This window comes from Cyprinodon tularosa, unplaced genomic scaffold, assembly GCF_016077235.1.
Source record: "Cyprinodon tularosa strain WSP-4 unplaced genomic scaffold, ASM1607723v1 ctg460, whole genome shotgun sequence".
NCBI classification, from domain to species: Eukaryota; Metazoa; Chordata; class Actinopteri; order Cyprinodontiformes; family Cyprinodontidae; genus Cyprinodon; species Cyprinodon tularosa.
The window spans coordinates 44,087-52,650 of record NW_024039186.1 but is presented as its reverse complement, the minus strand read 5'-3'; the positions used below and the strand labels follow the sequence as shown (position 1 = coordinate 52,650).

Here is an 8,564-nt window from a genome sequence, read left to right as displayed (position 1 = left end):
CATTGCTTGTACAGCAGTTTGGTCGAATGCAGAGGGAGCAACAACGGTGGGAAACAGACACAGAGCTGTTAGAGGAGCTACCTGTGTCTCCAAGCACAAATAACCAACCTTCAGTAAGCAAAACCACTTAAGACAATAGAAACGTCACATTTTATTTAGTTTCACTTTCTCAATGGATTGATGTATTAAACATCTGGATTTAGACCATGTTTCTTTAGCTCGTTACTAAGGGTGTGCAAAATAATCGTCATGACGATGCATGGCGATTCTGATTTTTGTGATCTACTGCATCGATTCTTGAAGGCAAGAATCGATTATTAAAAAAAATAATAAATGAACAAATAAAATACATTAATGGTTGGCGCACATCAGCCAAATCAAGTGGAATACAACTTCCAGTCCAGCAGATGTCGCTGCGGATGTGTTGACGCCCGCTGCCTTGTGTCACAAGCATGTCCGGCCATGGGATACTGCGACGAGTCATATGAAATAAAACACGGAGGACACTATGAAAATTCGCCCCGCGGCACCATCACATTTCAAGTCAGATGCTTAGATGCATTTTGGCTTTAAAAACAAAGAAGGTAAAAACGAAATGGATATGATGCAAGTAATTTGCAAAAGGAGAAATGTCATACATTTAAATGTTTTCATTTCATTGCTTTAAAGGACCACTGAGGCCATGTAAATCGCACTGATTATCCTTATTTTGTTATTTTAAGTTTGATGAATCCTAAGATCTTTTTGTCACTGTGTCCACACCAGTAATAGTAATATTTCTGTCCAGTATTTGTTTTCATGGCAACACCTCCAAAAGTCGTTTCAATAAATACAGCCATGTATGAATTCAGTTGCTTTCAGTTATGTATCAATTGAAGACACTATCCAGATCACACCCAGCCAGTCAGCCACTGGCAATGGCTGTATCTTTTTCTTACAGTGTTCAGTGAAAATATCGCAATGCATCGCAATATTTCAAGTATCATGATGCATCGTGATGGAATCGCATCGTGGCATGTGAATCGTGATTCGAATTGAACCGTGGCTTCTTTGCCAATATCCACCCCTACTCATTACTGTGCCTGATTTACAGACTGAAGGAGAGACAAGCGTTACTAATGAGCGCAGCTGTAGCTGAGCAGAAACAAAGAGAAACAAGAATAAGAAAAAGATAAAAAGCAAAGGATGTCGAAACATATTTGGACTTTGGCAGAATAACCTGATCAGATATTTGCCGGTTCAGATTCAGATGTTAATAAATAACTTTTGTTAACATGCAGTTGTTGTTTTTTTCATTGGTGAATTCTAATGATTGATATTATAATTAGTATGATTATTACATTTATTTTACTATAGCATTTTGACAAAGGTAATTAGCAGTTATACAGTGTACTACTAGAAGTGCTGAAACGATCCCATCAGCACATTTTATTCATTCACTCTTAATTTATCAAGCCCCCTTTTTTGCAACCATTAAAGCATGAATGTTGGTGAGTTTTGGAAAAAGATGTACCATAATCCCAGTGCTCTTGAGTTCACCACCCATCCCCCCCCTTCAAACCTACTACCCAAGCAGAGCAACAAATAGCCCACAGTGTTCAGGTAAAGGGACTGAACCTTTCCATTCCTTAATCCGTTTTTTTAGCTCTCTGCTAATTTCATGCCAGGGGAAACACTGTGGAGGCATTTCCTGTGTTTGTCTGGGGTCGCTGCTTTCTATTACGACATGCACCGTCAGACAAGAGAAACATACACATACACAAATTAGTCTTTTCATTAAGAAGAGACTTGAGAGTGGAGGGCAGGGAGTGTTTGTGCTTTAATGTGTGTGTGGGTGGGTGGTGTTCATTTCCAGGAAGAGGTACAGAGGAGGGAGAGTTTATATACGTGTGTGTGTGTGTTACTAAGTGGTTTCCTTGTCCACCGGGTGTATCCTGTTCAAAGACACACTCACCCTGAGGGTCATACATATGTGTGTGTGTGTGTATTCTACATTAACTTTATCAACAACAACACACGCACTAATGCCGCAGTTTCTGTTGACTCCACATTCTGTTGACGATAAACCTAATTGTTGTGGTGTCAGGATTGTCGCATCCACAGCATCACTGAGGAGAAAATTAGTGTGTTTTTCTTTTTTGTTGTTTTCTTTTGTTTTTTTGTTTTTTTAACGCCAACTTCTGACATGGTCTCTAAGAGAGCGAGAAGGTCAAAGTTTAAAAAGAGACTGTTGCATCATTAAACCTTAAGAGATCAGCAGCACTAAGGTATTGCGTCAGTCATCTTGATGAAACCAAATCTAGTAAATTAGTCCAAGCATGTCATAGATTTTTTTATTGCTGTATTATCAGAACACTATGCCATGATTGGATTTTGATCCCTTTAAATCAAGCAGTTAAACTGTAGGTTGTGTTTTGCATTTTTAAAAATACCTTTTAAAGATAGAGTTACAGCAGAAAAGTGGAAGAGTAGACCTGCAGTGGAAGAGTAGACCTGCAGTGGAAGAGTAGACCTGCAGTGGAAATACCGTATAACATTGATACAGGTATTAGTTATAAATCATTTATTACAGAATTTATGCTGTTAATCTGCACAGAAAAAAAACAGAAAAACAATCAAAATGTTTGGGATCTTTTTACAGCCTTCTTGGATTTGTACCTCATCAATAGGGATTTTGATTAGTAGAATAGAAAAGTAGAATAGAACAAATAGTATTTGTCCCAACTGTTGCTCCCTCAGCGTCAGATAGTGAAGAACATACTTAAAAAGCACAAGAAAATCAGCAACAGAAAAGAGGTATTCAATAAAAAGTAGAAAATAAGTTCCCATTTATTTAGTTTAAAGTGAATATTGCAAATGTTATCAATGTTTTTTTTTTACTGGGTTTTTTTGCCTGTTTGTAAAGTTTTGCTCTTCATGTTGGATTTTTCTGACATTTAGATCCTTTAGCTAAGTCAGTTAGTGGCAAAGAACTAAAGAGATATAATTAACAGATCAGTCAGGAGAATGATACAAAAAATGTCCCACTCTTTATCGATACCATGGTAGAGTAAAGGCAGTTATGGGGATTGTGATATCGATGGTTGGTTAAAGGGGCCACAAGGGCCAGTGCCTCTGTAGCACTGGTCCTGTCCCCTGTATATACATCTACTACAAAAAAGTTAAATATTATTAAGTTAATTTTTCATTTGATTGAAGCAGGTAATTAGACAATGTATCAATGGAATAAGATGATATATGTCTAAAATAGGAAAAAAAAAAGTTATTAACTTAATTCACATGTATAAAATGCGTTCTTTGGAACAGTATCTGCACAATTTAAGGGCAAATACGCTTATTTATAGAAATGTTTACTTTTATAGATAGTTTTTGTCCTGTAATATTAAATTTTACAGTACAGAATACAGAAAAGACTGCAACTGTAATGTCGGTTAAACCAATTTAAATATTTCTCTTTTACAGTTTACTATAACCATTATTTCAGAATTACAGTTAGCTTTAAGCTTCAGTCGTACACAGATAGGATCCCAGTTTTCATCTGCTGGATCATTGGTTAACAACTTTGGATCTATGGCTCACTTATATACTAAATGATGTGCACTTGCCTTGGTTATTTGATTTTCTGTGTGTGTCTTAATGTTTTGTTTTGGCCCCACCCTGGCCCCTCTTGTAAATGTTCTCTATAATCACCACTAGCCATGGACAGTAGAAAAACTTGATGTTTATAAAACATTATGTATGAAACAAAGCAAAAAGAAAATGGGTCTGAAAGCCTGGATAAGGTGCTGCCAGCAAAACTGAGGGAGCCTCAGAAATTCCTGGTAACTGGTCACTAGTGACATCCTTCATGCATCTAAAGGCGGAGGGTTGTGAGACACATATTATTTCCTTCATGCAGGCCTGCTGAAAATCTCCCAGAACCACATATTATAATCTGATGAAACTAAATTTAATAAACGGCCCCAGATAAGAATGACAGGAATGTTAGCAAAAGATCACCAGTGAGCATCACCAGACAAACGGCATATACTCAGTGAAACATGGTGGCGGCTTCATCATACTTTGGGATTATTCTTTGTAGAAAATCACAATTTTTTTGTCCAAATTAATGTAATTATTGGTCGGTTCAACTAATCATCTGTTTTCAAAGCTGAGGGTAAGCAGGAGACATCTTGAAGTTCAACATTAATGTAAGATTGCTCAATAAAATATCCTACATCCTTAATTCCAAAACATTGAAAAAAATTAATAAAATAACTCTGGACTATGTTTTCCAAGTTTGAGGACATTTCGCTTCTCCAAAATGTCTGGATTAGCGAAGTTGTGTTTGCAGTTCAGTTCAGTGAGTAATGCTCTGATCTTTATATTGGAGAAACCAAACAACCTCTCCACAGACGTATGGCCCAACAAAGACCGGCTACCTCATCCGGACAAGACTCAGCTGTCCATCTTCAGACAAAGGACATTATTTTGAGGACCAGAATGTTCACATGGACAAGTAAGACAGGAGGTTTGAAACGGCTGTGAAGGGAGCCATGTATGTTAAGAGAGAAAAACCAACCTTAAACAGAGGGGGTGAACTCAGGTTCCAGCTCTCAAAAACCTATAACCCAGCGATAGAGTTGATTCCTTCCCGCTATCATAATCCTCATCGCCATGCAGGGGACCAAGACATCTCGCCTGGCACACGAGGCCAGCAATGATCCTAACCAGTCCCCTTTTCAAAGGTATAGACCAGTATCGGGTATTGCAGACTAACCAAGAGCCCAAACGACGGCCCATTCCTAAGGGTTGGACCTGCTCTTCTGGTTCAATGTGCATGTTTTCTAAGCCAAAACAAGGCTTTTGTTGGGCTACTCTATAAAGTCTGGAACTCAATGCTAATCCAGGCATTTTGTATTGAAAAAGCTTGCTGGATGGGAAGCGAAACGTCTTCCAACTTGGAATAAAAAGTCCATCGGTTTGTTTTTTAACTTTTTGATTTCTTGGAATGACTATGACCTTGATAACTGAGAATCTTCACCAGCATAAATGCTTAATTACATCTGTGGGAGGGGTGTAACATTGAGAACCTTCAGAAGGTAGAGAAGATAAGTACAAGTCAAGCTACTAAAGAAAAAGGAATATTTAAAGTGTAAAAGGATTTGAAATCCTTTGCATAATCTTAGAATATTTGGAAGTTTGTTTGATTTTGATATTATAAACGGGTATTTAAACTTAAACCTTTTTTCCTCATTTTTTTTATTTTTATTTTTTTAAATTAACTTCAATTTGTTCCTTAGTCTGTAGTTTCTTTTTTCTTTTATAGCATTCTTAGCAGTGAAAATCTGAATTTAACAGCTTCTAATTAATAAGAAAATTATATAACTGGTCAAAAAAATATAAATAAGAAATGACAATCACGTTTTTTGTTTGTGTAAATGCATAAAAGCGTAATCAAAACACAATGAACTGTAATTAATGTTGGGGTGTCCTTATCACTATTAAATCTAGTGAGAATAAAGTTTTTTTGGATAAGTTATATCAAATGAAAATTACAATCAAAGTTTTAGTAGTTTAGTGAATATGTGGAGAGCATTGCAGATTGTTAGTTTATCTCCCCATAGACTGCTGCTGCTTATCTGGACATGTTTTCCTGCTGAGTATGATTAGAGAGCTCAGATTATTCTCACCAGGAAATGCAGCTGTTCTGTGTTTGGGAGTGCAGTTGATCACCAGGGGGCTCCAGAACTACGTGGGTTTCCTGCTGCCCCCCATTAAAATCATCCACAGCAGCTGTACTTATTAAATACCCCCCAAACAGACCGCAGGCTGCCCGCTGAGCTGCACTGAGCTCACTTTGAATCCCACATTTTAATAGAGGAAAAGAAGCTTTGGAACCAAACAGCGAGTCTCATCAGAGGACTGAGGATCCCCGCTGCAGACCCACGGGTGGAACCCAGACACGCACGCGCTATCTCTGCCCTCCTGCCCTGTGTACGTGCCCCCACTTTTAAAAAAAACAATGTGAGCGTGTGCGCGCGTGCCCGTGAGGAAGGTGGGACATCGCAGGGACCTTTTTCTCTTTTCCTGATCTGTGTTGGAGCGGAAAAGTGCGGCAGCAGCTGGGAGCGCTCCTGCGGCGGATCTTCACTGAAACTCAGGCTCTGTTCCTGCTGGGCTGTCAGAGGAAACATCTCCAACTTCTGCTTCTTATTCTGGCTGCTAGAAAACATGAAGCTGTTGGAAAAGGAAGTCTGAGCAGGTACTGTAAAGATTTATTACAAGTTTAGAGGCGCAGAGGCACAAACCGATTGATCTATGTAACATTTAAAGATCAGTAATTAAAGTCGCTCTAATTAAAGTTAGACCAAAAAGTTATTATGTTTAACCCCGTTAGGTGAATGAACCATTCTGGTATTAGAAGTATGTCAACTCCTAATTATATATTCTACAGTTCCTCTGTTTGGGATGTTTCCCTTATCAGTGAGGGCTTCTGGGTTAGATCCAGAAACAGACTTTATTGAGTTTAAACTGAAGCTTTTCCAAAAACAGAGAAAGTTTTGCATGTTTTCTTTCTGAAGAATTGCTATAGATCCCATATGTTTTATCTATCTATCTACTGTATATCTATCTATCATCTATCTATCTTTCTATCAATCACCTATCTATCTATATATCTATCTATCTTTCTATCTATCAATCAATCATCTAACTATCTATCTATCATCTATCTATCTATCTATCTATCTATCTATCTATATATATATATATATATATATATATAAATATATATATATATATATCTTCAACATCGCGTGGAGGTCGGGGACAGGTCCCCTGGATTGGCAGACTGGGGTGGTGGTTCCCCTCCACAAGAAGGGGGACCGGAGGGTGTGTTCCTATTATCGGGGAATCACACTTCTCAGCCTCCCTGGAAAGGCCTATGCCAGGGTGCTGGAGAGGAGAGTCCGGCTGATTGTCGAACCTCGGCTGCAGGAGGAGCAGTGTGGTTTTCGTCCTGGCCGTGGAACAGTGGACCAGCTCTACACCCTCTGCAGGGTGCTTGAGGGTTCATGGGAGTTTGCCCAACCAGTCCACATGTGTTTTGTGGACTTGGAGAAGGCATTCGACCGTGTCCATCGTGCTGCACTGTGGGGGGTGCTCCAGGAGTATGGAGTCGGGGGCCCTTTATTAGGGGCCATCCGTTCTCTGTACAAGCGAAGCAGGAGTCTGGTTCGCATTGCCGGCAATAAGTCGGACCTGTTCACGGTGCATGTTGGACTCCGACAGGGCTGCCCTCTGTCACCGGTCCTGTTCATAACTTTTATGGACAGGATTTCTAGGCGCAGCCAAGGACCGGAGGGGGTCTGGTTTGGGGAACAACGGATCTCGTCCCTGCTTTTTGCGGATGACGTAGTTCTGCTGGCTCCCTCCTGCCAAGACCTACAGCATGCGCTGGGGCGGTTCGCAGCCGAGTGTGAAGCGGCCGGGATGAGAATCAGCTCCTCCAAGTCCGAGGCCATGGTTCTCGACCGGAAAAAGGTGGCTTGTCCCCTTCAGGTTGGAGGAGAGTCCCTGCCTCAAGTGGAGGAGTTCAAGTATCTTGGGGTCCTGTTCACGAGTGAGGGAAGAATGGAGCAGGAGATCGATAGACGGATCGGTGCGGCTGCTGCAATAATGCGGACGCTGCACCGGTCTGTCGTGGTGAAGAGAGAGCTGAGCGAAAAGGCAAAGCTCTCAATTTACCGGTCGGTCTACGTTCCTACCCTCACCTATGGTCATGAAATTTGGATCATGACCGAAAGAACGAGATCGCGGATACAGGCGGCTGAAATGAGCTTTCTCCGCAGGGTGGCTGGGCTCTCCCTTAGAGATAGGGTGAGGAGCTCGGTCATTCGGGAGAGGCTCAGAGTAGAGCCGGTTCTCCTCCACATCGAGAGGAGTCAGTTGAGGTGGCTCGGACATCTTTTTCGGATGCCCCCTGGACGCCTCCCTCGGGAGGTGTTCCAGGCACGTCCCACCGGGAGGAGGCCCAGGGGACGACCCAGGACACGCTGGAGAGACTATGTCTCTCGGCTGGCCTGTGAGCGCCTAGGGCTTCCCCCAACAGAGCTGGAGGAGGTGTCTGCGGAGAGGGAAGTCTGGGAGTCTCTGCTTAGTCTGCTGCCCCCGCGACCCGGTTCCGGATAAAGCGGGAGACGACGAGTACGAGTATATATATATATATATATAATCTATCTATCAATTATCTGTCATGTTTGGCTTAAGGTTCCTAACCCACATGCAGAACACACTGAAGCAGGAGAAAAGTTCAAAGGTTTATTTAAATGATGATTCAGCACAGAGAATAAACAGATCCAGGGGTTACCAGAATGCAGGACTGGTCATGAATGGGTTCACTGCAGAGGGGGACAGAGGAGTTAGTGGTTTCCAGGATATTTGCAGAATGAGAGTATGCAGATCTGTACCTGTTCAGGAGTTTGAGCTGAACGGCAGAAGGGGGGAACCAGGAGGGTCTAGAGGCTGTCGGCAGGCTGAGGGCTTGGCGGAGGCAGAGCTTGGTTTGAGTGTTTGCGGATCAC

At 41.4% G+C, this 8,564-nt stretch overlaps 1 protein-coding gene across 1 annotated transcript in view; it reads left to right on the top strand.

Annotated features, from left to right (window-relative positions):
• The first annotated feature begins 5,700 nt into the window (after positions 1 to 5,700).
• Positions 5,701 to 8,564, top strand: part of LOC119793839 (atrial natriuretic peptide receptor 1-like) — a 46,834-nt gene continuing 43,970 nt past the window's right edge. The window contains exon 1 of the mRNA XM_038301111.1: positions 5,701 to 6,244. The gene's annotated coding sequence lies outside the window, so the exon portion shown is untranslated. The remainder of the gene's footprint in view (positions 6,245 to 8,564) is intronic.